This window comes from Pongo pygmaeus, chromosome Y (assembly GCF_028885625.2).
Source record: "Pongo pygmaeus isolate AG05252 chromosome Y, NHGRI_mPonPyg2-v2.0_pri, whole genome shotgun sequence".
In the NCBI taxonomy this organism is placed as follows: Eukaryota; Metazoa; Chordata; class Mammalia; order Primates; family Hominidae; genus Pongo; species Pongo pygmaeus.
This window is the reverse complement of record NC_072397.2, coordinates 31,878,440-31,896,405: the sequence shown is the minus strand read 5'-3', so window position 1 is coordinate 31,896,405 and position 17,966 is coordinate 31,878,440. Positions and strand designations below refer to the sequence as shown.

Sequence of the window (17,966 nt, the reverse complement as noted above, 5' to 3'; positions counted from 1 at the left end):
TATTTGTTTTTCCCAGAAGTAATATATATTTTGTATGCATAAATTTAATAAATCCCTGATAATTGAAAGTTAGCACTTTTTTTTTGTTTGTTTCTTTTAAGTAAATTATTTTCTGAAGGAGGTGGGTTGGAAGGCGTATATGTTAACATGGCAAGTTTAAAAGAGAAAGTGGCCATTACTAATAAAAATTATTCTCTAACATTTTCATGTTTACCATTAATAGCATTGCTGATTACATGTTCTCTCTTATCAGTTGTGTATGGGGCCATTCACTGCAACATACTAGCAATCCACACCTGCAATGACTTTGCTGCCATTAAGCTATGGGTAATAAAATTCATCTTTGTCATGATATGGCATTCCTTGGTGATTATCTCACGTGTAGTGACTCTGGAATTTTTCCCTGCATCTCTGAAAGTGAGGACCCTACCCTTTCTATTAATCATATATTTTGTATTAGTTTTGGCACCGTGGCTGCAGTTTTGGAAAAGTGGAGTTCATTTTCATAGCAACACAGAAAATAATTCCAGCATGGTGGGTACAGTATGGATCTTATTATCTTAATAATATCTTAATCATGCTACTATATGCTGCCATCAACTTCTCTGCTGGTCATCAGTGAAACTGCAGCTGTCAAATGAGAAAATAATTGACAAGAGACAGAGGTGGGCCATAGAATCCAACACTGCAGCTTTCCGGTTTTAGAAAATGTGATAATAATATTGGTATTTCAGTTCTTTGGAGGGAAAATTTTACTGAAGTCTTGCGACTCATTAATTGCCGTATAGCTCATCATAACCTACCTATTAGCCATTGACTTTATGCTCCTCTTCTGTCAGTGTCTGCATCCAAGGTGATCAGAGAAAGTATTGCCAGGACATACAGAAAATCATCCAGAAGCACTGTGATATTGTGTAAACATCTAGAGAAAACTCAATTAAAAGAATAAAAATAAGCAGCTGAGGAATTACTATCATTCATGGAGAAGGGTTGGATATTTTCTATAAAAAGTATGCAATACCCATATATACTTTCACAGAACAAAGAGTAAAGAGGCTGAATATGACTTTATAAAGATACTCATAAAAATATAAACAGCAAGTCTTGAAAGTAGTTTCTAATAAAATTGATTTTTCTCCTGTTACTATGCATTAGTAATTTTTATTTTCTTCAATATAATTGTACAACTTTTTAAACAAAACGAAATCAAAAATCCATCTGTGTCCAAAATCTGAGCAGAAAAAAAAAATAATAACTCATAATGCATTTTTCACCTAGTACATTTTTGGAACGTATGCCTTTAATTTAACAAGTGCTTGTAATCTAGCATGTACATTATCAGCGAATATTTTCTTTTCAGAAACAGTACTTCCTATAGTTTTCATTCTGTACTTAAGGAGAACCTGAAAGAGAAGTCTTATGAGCATGCTCCTATTTATATTAATTTAAGGTAACTAAAGTCTTTCTCATTAAACTGGCGAACAGAAAACAATTCATATTAATGCATCTTAAAGCACAAAACCTGTTCTATTAAAAAGAAATCATCAGATTAATAATATAATATTAATATATTTACATTAAATTAATATTTACATTCCTACCAATAGTGCACAAGGATTCTCTGTGCTCTGCATTCTCAAAAACACTTGTCATTTTTCATCTTAACAGTAATGGCCATTCCAACATGTGTGAAAGGAGGTCTCGTTGATGGTTTTAATTTACATTTCCCTGATGGTGGTGGTGAGCATCTTTAAATATACAGTTGTTCAGAAATTAGCTGGGAGAAGTAGCACATACCTGTAATCCCAGCTACTAGGGAGGCTGAGGCAGAATTGCTGGAAACCAGTGGGTGGAGGATTCAGTGAGCTGAGATCATATCACTGCACTCCAGCCTGGATCACAGAGTGAGAATCCATCTCAAATCAATCAATTAATCAATATTAAATTTAGAGTTGTTGGCTAGTTGTATGTCTTCTTTTGAGAAATGTAAATTCAGGTCCTTTGAACATATTTCATAGGCTTAATTTTTGTTGTTGTTGTTGTTAAGTGGCTTGAGTTCCTTGTATGTATTTATTATTCACCGTTTATCATATATATGGTTTGCAGATATTTTCTCTAAGCGTTTCAGTTGTCTCTTCAATCTGTTATTTGTTTCCTTTTTCCCTTTGCAGTGCAGAAACATTTTAGTTTGATGTAATGTGATCCAATTGTTTTTTTGTTGTGCTTTTGTAGCCTGTGCTTTTGGGGTCATAGAATTGAGGTTTCAAAAATAAAGTTAAATTAAAAATAGAATTACCACATGATCCAGCTACTCTACTTCAAAATATGTGCTCAAAGCATATAAAATTAGTATATCAAAGAGATATCTGCAGTCCTATATTCATCTCAGCGTTATTCATAATAGCCAAGATACGGTAACAACCCAAGTGCTCATCAACAGATCAACAGATAAAGTGTGGCACATACATACAATGAGATATACTATACAGCCTTAAAAACAGGAGGAAGTCCTGTTATTTATTTGTGACCAAGTGAATGGAAATAGAAGATATTATGCTCAGTGTAATAAGAGAGGCACAGAAAGACAAGTATAGGGTGATCACAATTATATATAAACTCTAAAAAGTTGAACTCATTCAAACAGTGAATATGTCAGATGTGGTGGCTCATGCCTGTAACTCCAGCATTTTGGGAGGATGAGGTGGTTGGATCACTTGGGGTCAGAAGTTTTAGGACCCAGTGAGCCATACTTGTGCCACTGTACTCCAGCCTGGGCAATGCAGCAAGGCCCTGACACTTTAAAGAAACACAGAAGAAAAGAGTCAGAGATTGGAGTGGATGGTGGTGATAGGAGTGGATAGAGAAAGGGGAGATGTTCATCAAAGGGTAAAATATTTCAGTGAGAAAGGAAGGCATTCTGGAAATCCATTGCACTGAATGGTGACCACAGTTAATAAAAGTCAACTTCAAAATTGATTAATAAAAACAAAGGGCAGGCATGTTGGCTCATGTCTGAAATCCAAGCACTTTGAACGCCTATGGTGGGAAGATCATTAGAGGCCAGGAGTTTGAGACCATCCTGGCCAAAATGATGAAACACTGCCTCTACTGAACATACAAGAATTAGCCAGGTTTGGTGGCATGCGCATGTCATCCTAGCTACTCGAGTGGCTGAGCAAGAGAAAAACTTGAACTAGGGAGGCAGAGGTTGAATTCTATCTCAGATAAACAGATTGTTTAAAAAGTAGAATTTATATATTCCTACCACAAGAAAGTAATCATAACTATGTGAGATGATAGATATGGTAACTAGCCCAATTTAATTCTTTTGCAATATATACATACATTATAAAAATCAGTTTGTGTCCCATAAATATTTACATTTGTTAATTTAAAATAAAAATTTTGAAAGAACAAATTACAATTAAAATAAAATTGGCTTAATATACATAGAGAGTAATATATGCTAATGTTTTCTTCTGTTTTGACTATTTGGATTCTGTTATTTCTTGGGGAAACAATCATGATGGGAAGGGATGAAGAACGCTAAAGCTTAATGTTATATAATTTACATTATTTTGTTGTTGTTGTTTTCTCCATTATTTTTCTACCAACCACTGGAGACAACTTTCTTATTGACACTTTCTTTTGTGTTTCTTTTTCATGAGAAATCACCACCAAAAACAAAGCTCCTGTAGATGTGTGTATTATTTTTCTGCTCCTATCTATGACTCTCTTCACCTGTGCTTTGGATTTCAGAGCTTCTTAAAACACTGATTTACTTATTATTTGTTATCTCTCTGTACCATTACTTCTTCACTCTACCTACAGGATCATTTTCTTTACTTTTTATTTTATTTTAGTTTAATTTTTTTTGAGACGGAGTCTCTGGCACAATCTCAGCTCACTGCAACCATAGCCTTCCAGATGCAGGTGATTCTCCTGACTCAGCATCCTGAGTATCTGATGTTAGAGGCATGTACTACCAATGCTTGGCTAAATTTTGAATTTTTAATTGTGATGGGGTTTCACTCTGTTGCCAAGGCTGGTCTCGAACAAACCTCAAGTGACCCGCCACCTTAGCTTCCCAAAGTACTGGAAGTACAGGTGTGAGCCACCAAACCAGGCTTGATCATTTTCTTTACTAGATCAACATGCTGCTTGTCTTAGTCCTTGATATGGCACTGTCAACTCATTTGTTTATTTTCCATGATAGAAAGACTCATGGAAAGAGTTTGCCATGACAAGGTTTAATTTTATTTCTCTTAACCCTCCTTTCTTCGGGCATTTACCCTGTTTTTCAGAATCATATCTTATACTTGTCACTAAATCCCATATTTCACTTGTCTGTTGCGTATTACTCAAGCAGTCATGTGTATCTACACAACTGATTCACACCCTCATTCCTGAAATACTATTTTGCTTTGGATTATATGATTCAACTTTCCTCTGATTTCTCTATTTAATTTTAAGTGCCCTTTGTTTCATTTTATCTCACAGATGTCTGTTCGTGAGACCACTAATGTAACTACACAGAACACCTCTTCTTCCTTCCCTTTCTCATTTCCTTTTCCTTTCCTTTTTTCTTTTCTTTCCTTAAGAAAATGTTCACCCAGCCTGGAGAGCAGTAGTGAGACCTTGACTGACTACAGCCTCAAACTCCTGGGCTCAAGAAATCTTCCTGCATTAGTCTCCACAGTCGCTGAGACTACAGATGCACACCACCACACCCGGCTTTTTATTTATGTTGTTTTGAGACAAAAGCCTCTTCTGTTTTAAACCTGTAGTTCTAAGGAATTCAATCAGTGTTATGACCTCTGGATTCCTATATGTTGTGCTTTTCTTTTTTTACAAGCACCCCAAGATTAAGATAGCTAAATTGATAACTTCCTCTGAACTTCTTTACACTTTCTACATGCCTCTCTCTTCCATCATTATTTTGTCTAAAAATACATCATCTATATAACATAAAAACTGAGGTATTCCAAATATATTATTTTCCCTCATCTCTTTCATATTTTATCTACATTAACTTTTCTATTATCTACCACTTACAAATGTTGAGGTCATCATTCATCATTCCCTAAATGATAGTATCAACATCTTCATTTATTTCCTGCTTCTGTGTCACCCTATTCAACTGATTTTTCACTGAGGGTCTAGAATTATTCTTCTTTTTGATGAATAAAACACATCTCTTTTCTTTTTCTTTCTATTCTTCTTCCTTTCTGCTTCACTATTAACTGTTATTGTGTACAGCGAGGAGCTATTTCAATGTTATTTACTATTATATCCACCATTTTAAGCTAAAATTCTGAGATGTAATAACTTCTCTGTAAGTGTTTAATATTATAGTAAAAAATACAACTTTGTAATTTCAGTGTTAAATGTTTCAATACCACATCTATAGATTATTTATGAAACAAGATTTCAGTTGAGTTGCAGATAAGCTTATGTTAATTTTTTATTCACTCCTTCCATTTCTATCCATCCTAGCTATAAGACATTTAGAGGTGGGAACTTGGCATATTCTTCCCTGTACTTGAGAGCCTGTTGAAGCTACATGAATAGAGAAATGTACACTGACCATTTAATTCATCTAACACATATAAATATTTTATATTTAAATTTATTGAAATGTTTTTATTACTTAAATTTATTATGACAGTTATTATTTGGACTTTTTATTATTTAAAACTCAAACAATGCAGGAAACAAACATGTGGGGAAATCTCAAGTAATTCATTATTTATTGTCCTTTTTATCACAGAAGACACAAGCCATCTCCTTACTGGTTAGGGCCATATTATCCAGAACCATCGTAACATTTCACTTTTCATTTCCCAGTGAAATCTGAGGAGTGTGCTTTGAACTCTGTAGCGAAATGCCTACAACTACCCAGTGTAACTCTGTCTTCTTAGGAGGGTATAATTCTGCAAGATGAATATGATAATGTCCTAAAATATCACCTTTACATTTAATTATATAAAATACCACTAATGCAATAATAATAAATGAGCTGTACATTACATAGTCTAATTATTGAGTCAATTTTTACACTCAAATAGTTGAGTTAGAGACTGTGAGATTAAACTGGCCCAAGATGGAACTTAATTTTTTGTAACAACTACCATACTGTGGTGAAATGAATTAACTGAACTCTTAATAATTTGGAAAATAATAAATTTATATCTATTAAAATTACTAACAAAAACGTATATTTCTTAACTATTTCATATTATATGAAAGACAGAATAGCTGTCATGATAATGATGGAAGCAGCCTGAAATAAAATCTAACAGAACAGTCTGGACATGATGGCTCATGCTTGTAATCCCAGCACTTTAGGAGGCTGAGGCAGGTGGATGACTTCAGGTCAAGAATTTGAGACTAGCCTGGCCAAAATGGTGAAACCCCCTCTCTACTAAAAATTAGAACATTAGCCAGGCACAGGGGTGCATGTCTGTAATCCCAGCTACTCAGGACGCTGAGACAAGAGAATCCCTTGAACCTGGAAGGCAGAGGCTGCTGGGAACCGAGATTGGACCACTGCACTCTAGCCTGTATGAGAGAGTGAGACTCCATCTCAAAAAAACCTCTCTGAACATTAAAAAGAAAGGTAAATTTAATCAAGTTTCTATTTTATGCTGTCATTAGAGTTCATTGGGTTAAAAGTGAAGAGATATAAGGAAGAGAAGAAGACCTCAGACTTGATTTTTGGAGCTCTGGAATCTAATAACATAACTCAGGGGATCGTTTAATGAAGAAAGACCTGACCTCTGAGTTTGGGCAAGACAGTATGTGGCATTTTAACTTCCCATCATCACCTACTCCATGGCTTCATGGCAACTGTGAAGAAGATTAAATTCTAGATATAGCTTTTTGATGCATATGGGGAAAATAGAGAGCTTATCTCAAAGAATTGTGGTTGTGTGATTTAAAATGTCTCAGGTTCCCTTGGAGATTATTAGCTCATAGGCTTTTCTTTAGCCCACCTCAGAGCTTTCTTGTGGGCAGAAGGTGACTCCCAGGAGGCATTTATGGAAAGGAAATATACTGGTCAGAGCCACTTGTAGCAAGGAAAAAGAGTCAGGTCAAGCAGTACACAAACAAAATGCCAGCAAGGAAGAGTCTGGGAATAAAATTGATGTGGAAAATCAGCTTCAAAAAACTCTCACAGTTTGTTGTTGTTTGTTTTGGATTAGGTTTTAAATAGGGACAGAACTTGCCCTGTGGCCCACGTTGGAGTCCTGTGGCATGATCATGATCCACTGCAGCCTCAACTTCTTTGGGTTCAAATGATCTTCCCACGTTAGCCTCCTGAGCATCTCACCTCTCTGGACTCCACCTATCCTCCCCCCTCAGCATCTCAGATTATGGGCCACCAGAAACAGCTTATTTTTGTATTTTTTTAAACAGAAGAGATCTTACCATGTTGTCAAGGCTGGTCTCGTACTTCTGGCTCAAGTGATTTGTTCTCCTAAGCCTTCCAAATTGGTGGGATTACATATATGAACCACGACACTCAGACTCCTACTGGTATATTTAGAAGGATGTAAGCATGCCCATTTTTGGATGCATGCATGGAGAAGACCCCAAAGCTTTTCACTTTTCCCTGACTTTGGGCTAAACACTAGAGTTCCTCAAAGAGTCCATATACAAAGTCTGGGCAGTTTTTCTTTTCTTTCTTTTCCTTTTTTCTCTTGGATTGTTTTTTAAAAATATGTCGAGAACAGTAGATGATCAAAAGGGTGACAGAACACAGGTTAAGTGGATATACAACACAAATAACACAGACCACAAAAATAGCTCTGGAGGGTTGCTAAACAAGTAAATAACCCACAAACTAAGGAATAGTGGAGGTTAAGAATTTGTTATCCAAATACGCTCAATAATATCCAATATTTCAATTTACTTCATTTTACTATTCTCAGAGACCTAAGGGAACCCAGGAGAACAGTGATTCAAAATTGAAAATACCAATAAAGACATACAAATTATTTAAAAAATGAAATCAATAATCTTGAAGTTACTTGGAAGCTGTGTGATTGAAAGTCAGTCACTCAGTCACCTTATCCCGGCCTTTTCCTCTACATGTGGGACTACTCATACCTTGCAGCGTTGCTGTGAGTTCACCTGAGCAAGACACCTGCACATGGTGGTGCTCAGAAAATGTTAATTTTCCTTTATTGAAATGGAACAACCCATGGGTATTATGTGCTGAGGTCTGGATTACAATTGAGCAAGATACAGAAGAACCCTGAGGAAATGTTCTTGAGCAAGATACAGATCTGAGCAAGATACCCTGAGCAAGATGCAGAACAACCCTGAGGAGGCATCACTGATCACTGGGAGTCTGGAAAGGCAGCAGAGAAAAAGTGACCTGGAGCTGGAAATGGCCAATGGGTCTGTTACAGGAAGTTAAACATGCATGGGTGGGGCAGAAGAGGGTTCTCGCCATCCACCTGCCAGGAATGTCAGGCCATTGGGTAATGGTTGGACAGTTATCACATTGCTTCTCTAAAAATGATAATTTGGCAGGGGAGCCAGGGATAGACAAGTTCCTACTGATACACAGCTGGTAATATTAAAGTGTTAATTAAACTCACACTCCAGGGAGGAGGAACAAGGGCTTCCAATAAAATTTCAGATACTAGGTGAGTGAACTGAGGCATGCACATTAAGAGACACAATGGCACAGCATGACTTTCTGGGATCACTCCACCAAAGAAAGGAAGGAAGCTTCAGATGGGCATGCATATACATGCTCAAACACACTGCCTATGTTCACTTCCCAAGGGTAAGGAGGGCACTGTGCCTGTTGGCAGCCGATGCTTAGGAAAGAATCATGGAAAAAGGGGCACCAGATGCTCAAGTTAGGCCAGCCTATAAAGTCCCAGAATGAAGGGAAATGGCCACACTTCTTCTTCAAGTCACCCATTTGTATCGCTTCCCAGTGCACTTTTCATTCTTTCCTGCTCTAAAGCTTTTTAGTAAATGTCCACTCCTGCTGTGAAACTTGCCTCAGGTTTTTTTTTTTCCTTCTTTATGCCCATCAGTTGAATTCTTTCACCTGAGGAGGCAAGAACAGACATTGCTAAAGACGCAGATGGATTTGCTGCCAGTAAATCAGATATTTTCCACCAGTAACAGATCTAGGAGCTTGTGGACATGGTGGCTGAAGTATGTGTCCAGAATGTTTCTGCCCAGGCCCCAAGCAGTCCTGGACTGTGAAGGGACTTGAACCCCGGGCTAAGGGGTCACCATGGAAAGAGACTTCAGCCCGCTGATGGAATACTGGAGATAGGATTGTTTTTTTATTGAAGTATAATTCCCATAATAATGTTAACTGTTTTTTAATGTATAATTCAGTGACACAGGAATGTGCATGTTCTACCACTTCTTAATTCCAAATTATTTTCATCATCCCAAAAGGAAATCCCCTACCTATTAAGGAGCTACTTCCAATCTGTCCTCTTTCTGTCCTCTTTCTGACTCCTGACAATTAGCAATCTGCTTTCTTTCTCTATTATTTGTTGATGGACATTTGTTTTTTTTCCATGTTTTAGTTATTGTGAATAATTCTGCTATCAATATATGTGCACACTTTTTTTAATACCTGCTTTACGTTGTTTTGTGAATGTACCTGGGAGTGGATTTGCTGGTTTCTATGATAATTCTATGTTTAACTTTTTGCAGAAATACCAAACTATTTTCCAAAGCAGAGGAACGATTTTACCTTTGTGTTTCTCCATTTCCATGTCAACACTTTTTAGTTTATGGTTTTTAAATAGTAATAATTATAATGAGTGTGAAGTGCTATCTTATTGTGGCTTTGATTTGCATTTCCCTGAGGTGAGTGATGTTGAGCTAATTTTTATGTGTTTTTTTGTGTATCTTTGGAGAAAAGTATTTTCAATTTCTCTATTTATTTTTTTAATTGAATTGTTTGTCTTTTTGTTCTTGAGTTGTAAGAATTCTTTCTATATCCTGGATAGTAGACCTTATTCTTATATATGGCTTGCAAATATTTTGTCCTATGCTGTTGGTTTTCTATTGACTAACCTGATAGTGTCCTTTGAAGCATGAAATATTTTAGTTTTAATGAAGTTTAATTTATCTATTTTTTCTTTTGTTTTCTGTGCATTCTCTGTCATACCCAGGAAACCATTGTCAAATTCAATGCCAATAAGCACATAAAAATATGTTCCACACCATCAGCCATTAGGTAAACAAATATCTAAACCACAATGAGATTACCACTTTATACCCACTAGAATGCCTTTTTTTTTTTTTTTTTTTTTTGGAAAAAAGGAGAGTTAGAGAGTATGTGGAGCAAATGGAACCCTTGTGCATTGCTGGTGAGAATGTGAAATGGTGGTGGTGGTTGCACAATAACACAAACATACTTAATGCCACTTACCTATACACCTACAAATGTTTAGATTGGTGAATTTTATTTTATGATTCTTTACCCCATACAAGAAAGGCTTCCTAAGAATTGGTCCTGAAATAGTTCAATGTGTAGTGAAAGAAGAGCATTCTCTTCTAGAGTGAGTTGCAGTCTTTTTTTTTTTTTTTTTTGAGACAGAGTCTCACTCTGTCACCCAGCCAGGAGTGCAGTGGCGCAGTCTCCGCTCACTGCAAATTCCACCTCATGGGTTCATGCCATTCTCCTGCCTCAGCCTCCTGAGTAACTGGAACTACAGTCACCCACCACCATGCCTGGCTTAACTTTTTGTATTTTTTAGTAGAGATGGGGCTCCATCATGTTAACCAGGATGGTGTCTATCTCCTAACCTCATGATCCACACACCTCAGTCTCCCAAAGTGCTGGGATTACAGACATGATCCACCACGCCTGGCAGAGTAGGAGCCTTTTTATTCATGCTGGTACTACACACTACTGGCTCTTCCAAACACATAGCACAATCTCACCAACCAGAGGGAGGCTAATTCTAACTGGCCCATTTGTACCTCTTTCCAACATCCTATTCCCCTTTTCAACTCATGCCCTGCCCCCTACAAACCACTGTACATCACAGGTCTGTTTACCTTCTCTGTAGACTTTTCTATAATGTCATAGAAATGCAATCATACAGTACATGACATCTTCAGACTGGCGCTTTTTGTTATTATTGTTTTCTCATTATTCCACAATTGCTTCCAAAAGAAGCATGCATGTGTTTTGCCACAGAAAATTGATTGTACTCTGAGCCCTACTTAGTAAAAATTTTTAAAAAAATATATGCTAGTACATATTGTGGCATTTATCCTGTTTTTTAATTCATGATTTCTACAATGAGTTAGTAAGCTGTAGCTAATAAGACAATGTGCTGAATTAGTGTGATACTTCGCTATGTAGAGATCTCATTCAACAAAGTGACTCCTTTACAGGTGTCTGCAGGGGTCTGTCCCACAGACCCTGACTCAATAATGGGGGAATAAAGTACTCTGAAACACAGATACTCTGCTTTGCCAGTCCAGCTGAGCATCTGGGCTGCTTACAGACTCCAGGCAGAGTGTTGTAAACAGTTTTGACTGTGGCCCTGACCAGCTAGTGAGACTTGCATTTATTCAGTAACGACTAATTGACAAAAGCTTGAGTCTACACCACTAAAGGGTAATTGTCAGTGTGGACTTCTGATTAGAAAGCAACTAAGCACCCATGGAAAGTCAAAGGATAGTCTTAGGACCTCATGACTCAGCAAGCTAGTTGCATAAACACCCCACATTCCTTTGTTTCTACTCTAATATATTTAACTAAAGGGAAAAGGCTGCCTTCATCCAAGTTTATCACTGGAGCTGATGCCAACCCCTCAGTCAGGTTTGCATCCAGTAATTTTCCCCACCATCCTAACTGAACACCCACAGATGTCAAAGCAGCAACATGAATTTCTACAGTACAAATTAGTTTCTTTGGGAACTGAAAAAAAACATTGATTTCAATTTCAGTACATACTTTGCAATGCTAAATACTTGATACAGAATAGAACTCTCAGGTTTTCCTTCTTAAATCTGCTTTTTCAAAGTGAGCCAAAGTGTGAAATCACATGTTTTTGGTCTATTAGTTTTTCCTTCACCTTTCACAACATGGCACTGATTTTGATTGACATTTGAAGACAGAGACTAATTTATTAAAATAATTCTCCCTGTTCTTTTCCTTTTTGCTTTTAAAAAATACAAGTGAAACTTCTGGTAATTTCAAGAGTGCACACTTTAAATAAGAATAAAAGCCAGTGGGCATCTGCCAAGATGGTTGAAAAGGAACAGTTCTTGTTGGCAGCTCCCAGAGAGACCAACAAAAGACCAGTAATTTCTGCATTTCCACCTAAGGTACCCAGTTCATCTCACTGGGACTGGTTAGACATTGAGTGCAGCCCACAAATGGCAGCAGATACACGGTGAGTGTTGCCTCACCAAGGAAGTGTGAGGGGCTGGGGATTTCCTCCCCAGCCAAGGAAAGCCATCAGGGGCTGTGCTATCAAGCCCACATTCTGCACATTTCTCACAGGTTTTGCAACTGACAGACCAGGAGATTCCCTAGTGTGCCTATGCAACCACAGGCTTAGGTTTCAAGCACAAAATTGGGTGCCTGTTTGGGCAGAGGCTGAGATAGCTGCAAAAAAAAAAATTTGCACCGCAGTGGCACCTGGAACCCCAGTGACAAAGAACCATTCACACCCCTGCAAAGGGGGCTAAAGCCAGGTAACCAAGTGGTCTCACTCATCAGGTCCCACTCCCATGCAGCACGACAAGCAGAGATCCACTGGCTTCAAATTCTCACTATCCACCTAGAAGTCTGAAGTCAACCTGGAATGATCAAGCTTGGTGGCGAGGCGATTGATCACCATTACTGAGACTTGAGTATAAGGATTTCCCCTCACAGTGTTAAGAAAGCTGCCAGGAAGTTTGGCCTACATGGAACTCACAGAAGCAAGCAAAGCAGATGTGGCCAGATTGGCTCTCTAGATTCCTCCTCACTAAGAAGGGCATCTCTGAAAGAAAGGCAGCAGCTCCATTCAGGGGCTTATATGTAAAACTCCCATCTCCCTGGGACAGAACCTGTGAGAAAGGGGATGGCTGTGAGTGCAACTTCAGCAGACTTAAACATTCTTGCCTGCCTGCTCTGAAGAGAGCAGGGTATCTCCCAGAAGCGTGCTCAAGCTCTGCTCAGGGACAGACTGCCTTTTCAAATGTGCCCCTGACTCATGTGCCTCCTGACTAGGAGACACCTCCCAGCAGGGCTCAACAGATACTTCTACAGGAGAGCTCTGGCTGGCACCAGTCAGGTACAATTCGGGAACAAATCTTCCAATTATTGTTGTTCTGCAACTTCAGATGATGACACCCAGGCAAACAGCATCTAAAGTATATCGCCCGCAAACTCTAGCAGACTTGCAGAAGAGATGCCTGACTGTTAGAAGAAAAAGTAACAAACAGAAATCAGTCACATCAACATCAACAAAAAGTACATACACACAAAAACCCAATCCAAAGACCATCAGCATCAAAGATCCCAGGTAGATAAATCCGCAAAAAGTGAGGAATATCCAGCACAAAAGTGCTAAAAATTAAAAAATACTAGAATGCCTCTTCTCCCCCAAATGATTCCAAGCACTCTGCAGCAAGCGCACAAAAGAGGATGGAGAATGAGGTTGATGAATTGACAGAAGTAAAGTTGAGAAGGTCGGTAATAACAAAATTCTCTGAGCTAAAGGAATATGTTCTAACCCAATTCAAGGAAGCTAAGAACCTTGATAAGTCGTTACAGGAACTGCTAACAAAAATAACCAGTTTAGAGGAGAACATGTATGACCTCATGGAGATGAAAAACACAGTGCAAGAAACATTGTGAAGCAAAAACAGGTATCAGTAGCTGAATCGATGAAGATGAAGAAAGGATATTAGAGAAGGAAGATCAACTTAATGAAATAAAGTGTGAAGACAAGATTAGAGAAAAATGAATAAAAAGGAACAAACTAGCCTCCAAGAAATATGGGACCATGTCAAAAGGCCAAACCTACAATTGATTGGTGTACCTGTAAGTGATGGGGAAAATGGAACCAGGTTTGAAAACACACTTCAAAGCATTATCCAGTAGAACTTCCGCAACCCAGCAAGACAGGCCAACATTCAATTTCAGGAAATACAGATAACACCACTAAGACACTCCTCGAGAAGAGCAACATCAAGACCTATATCTGTCAGATTCTCCAAGGTTGAACAAAAAGAAAAAAACTTTAAGGACAGCCAGAGAGAAAGGTCAGGGTTACCTACAAAAGGAAGCCCATCAGAATAACAGTGGCTCTCCCTGCAGAAACCTTACAAGCCAGAAGAGAGTAGGGGCCAATATTCATCATCCTTAAAGAAAAAAAAAATTCAACCTAGAATTTTATATTCAGGCAAACAAATCTTCATAAGTAAAAGAAAAATATAATTGTTACAGACAATCAAATGTAGATGGTTTTCGTCACCACCATGCCTGCCTTAGAAGAGCTCCTGAAGAAAACACTAAATATGGAAAGAAAAAACCTGTACTCACCACTGAAAAAAATATCAAAATATAAAGACCAACAACACTATGAAAAAAGTGGATCAACTAGTATGCAAAATGACCAGCTAGCATTGCTATGCCAGGATCAAATTGACACATAACAATATTAACCTTCAATGTAAATGAACTAAGTTTGCCAATTAAAGTACACAGACCGGCAAATTGGATGAAGAGTAAAGACACTTTGTTATGCTATATTCAGGAGACCCATCTCATGAGTGAAGACACATATAGGCTCAAACTAAAAGGATGGAGGAATATTTTCCAAGCAAATGGAAAGTAAAAAAAAAAAAAAAAAAAAAAAAAAGAAAAAAGCAGGGATTGTAATTCTAGTCTCTCCTAAGACAAACTGTAAACCAACATAGATCAAAAAAGACAAAGAAAGTAGTTGCATAATGGTAAACAGATAATGATCCTAAATATATATGAACCTAGTACAGGAGCACCCAGATTTATAAAGCAAGTTCTTAGAGACTTACACAGCCTAGACTCCCACACAATAATAGTGGGAGATTTTAACACCCCACTATCAATATTACACAGATAAATGAGACAGAATATTAACACGAATACTCTGGACTTGAACTCAGCTCTTGATCAAGCAGAGCTAATAGATATCTACAGAACTCTCCACCCCAAATCAACATAATATACATTATTCTCAGCACCATATAGCACTTATTCTAAAATAGAGAACATAATTGGAGGTAAAACACTTCTCATCAAATGCAAAAGAACAGAAATCAAAACAAACCATCTCTCAAACCAGGGTGGAATAAAATTAGAGCTCAGGATTGAGAAACTCATTCAGAACTGCACAACTACATGGAAACTGTAAAACCTGCTCTTGAATGACCACTGGGTAAATAACAACATTAAGAAAGAAAGAAAGAAAGAAGTTGCTTGAAACCAATGAGAACAAAGACACAACCTACCAGAATCTCCGGGACACAGCTAAAGCAGTGTTAAGAGGGAAATTAATAGCACTAAATGCCCACATCAGAAAGTGGGACAGATTTAAATCAACACCCTAAAATCAGAATGAAAAGAACTAGAGGGATGGGCATGGTAGCTCATGCCTGTTATTTCAGCACTTGGGAAGTTGAGCCAGGCAGGTAGCCTGAGTTCATGACTCCAAGACCAGCCTGGCCAACCAACATGACGAATCTCCATCTCTACAGAAAATACAAAAAAGTAGCCTGTCAAAATGGCACATAATTTTAATCCCAGATACTCAGGAGGGTGAAGTGGGATAATCTCTTGAACCCAAAAGATAAAAGTCACAGTAAGCTGAGGTGGCACCACTCTACTCCAGCGTGGGTGACAGGATGAGACACCTTAAAAAAAAAAAAAAAAAAAAAAGAAAAAAAAGACAGAAAGGAAAATAATTAGAGAAGCAAGTACAAACAAATTCAAAACTTGACACAAAAAAGAAATAACTGAGTTCAGAGCGTAACTGAAGGTGATAGAAACAGGAAAATCCTTCCAAAAATCCATGAATCCAAGAGCATTTTTGTTGTTGCTGTAAAGATTAACAAAATAGATAGACTGCTAGCCAGACTAATAAAGAAAAAAGAGAGAAGAATCAATTAGACACAGTAAAAAAATGACCATGGGGATGTAACCACTGATCTCTAGACACACAAACTACCATAAGAGAATACTGTAAACACCTCAAATAAACTAAAAAATCTAGAAGAAATAAATTAATTCCTGGACACATACACCATTCGAAGACTAAATCAGAAAAAAAGTAGAATCCCTGAAGAGACTAACACATTCCAAAATTGAGGCAGTAATTAATAGCCTACCAAACAAAAAATCATCAGACCAGAGAGATTCACAGCTGGCTTCGACCAGACATACAAAGAAAAGCTGGTGCCATTTCCTTCTGAAACTATTCCAAACAGTAGAAAAAGAGGGACTCCTCCTGAACTCATTTTATGAGGCCAGCATCATCCTACTACCAAAGCCTGTCAGAGATGCAACAAAAAAAGGAAATTTCAGACCCATATCCCTGATGAACATTGAAGTGAATATCCACTATAAAATACTGGCAAACTGAATCCAGCAACACATCAAAAAGCTTATCCATCAAAATAAAGTCAGCTCCATCCTTAGATGGCTAGTCTGGTTTCAACATATGCAAATCAATAAACATAATCCAGCACATAAAGAGAACTGATGACAAAAAACACATAATTATCTCTATAGATGCAGAAAAGGCCTTTGATAAAATTCAACATCACTTTTTGCTAAAAACACTCAATAAACTGGGTATTGATGGAATGTATCAGAAACTAATGAGAGCTGATTGTGACAAACCCATAGGCAATATTATACCGAATGGGCAAAACCTGGAAACATTCCCTTTGAAAACATAAAACAAAGGCACCAGACAAGCATGGCCTTTCTCACCACTCCTATTAAACATAATATTGAAGGTTCTGGCCAGGACAATCAGGCAAGAGAAAGAAATAAAGGGTATTCAAATAAAAATAAAAGAAATCAAATTATCCCTGTTTGCAGATGACACAGCTGTATATTTATAATATCCCGTTTTCTCAGCTCCAATACTCCTTAACTTGTCTATTGTATAAGTTTCTTAAGCTTGTAAAGAACACCAGCAATGTCAGGCTAAAAAATCAATGTGCAAAAATCACAAGCATTTCTATAAACCAATAATAGACACACGAGAGCCAAATCATGAGCAAACTCAAATTCACAATTGCTCCAAATAAAATAAAATTACTAGAAACGCAACTTACAAAGCATGGGAAGGACTTCTTTATGGAGAGCTACAAACCGCTGCTCAAGGAAATAACAGAGGACACAAAAATATGGAAAAAAATTTATGTTCATGGACAAGAAGAATCAATATCGTGAAAATGACCATACTGCTTAAAGTAATTCACACATCTACAATGATCTGATCTTCGACAGGCCTAAAAAAAGCAAGCAATGGGGGAAGGATTCCCTGGTACTGGGAAAACTGGATAGCTATATGCAGAAAGCTGAAACTGGATCCCTTTCCTATACCTCATACAAAAATTAATGCAAGATGAATCACCACCAATCCCACAGAAATACAAACTACCATCAGAGAATACTACAAACACCTCTATGCAAATAAACTAGAAAATCTAGAAGAAATGGGTAAATTCCTTGACACATACACTCTCCCAAGACTAAACCAGGAAGAAGTTGAATCTCTGAATAGACCAATAACAGGATCTGAAATTGTGGCAATAATCAATAGCTTACCAACCAAAAAGAGTCCAGGACCAGAAGGATTCACAGCTGAATACTACCAGAGGTACAAGGAGGAACTGGTACCATTCCTTCTGAAACTATTCCAATCAATAGAAAAAGAGGGAATCCTCCCTAACTCATTTTATGAGGCCAGCAT

General features: G+C 37.6%; 1 pseudogene; it reads left to right on the top strand.

Annotated features, from left to right (window-relative positions):
- Positions 1-206: 206 nt before the first annotated feature.
- Positions 207-705, top strand: LOC129025741 (testis-specific XK-related protein, Y-linked 2-like; annotated as a pseudogene).
- Positions 706-17,966: the final 17,261 nt, after the last annotated feature.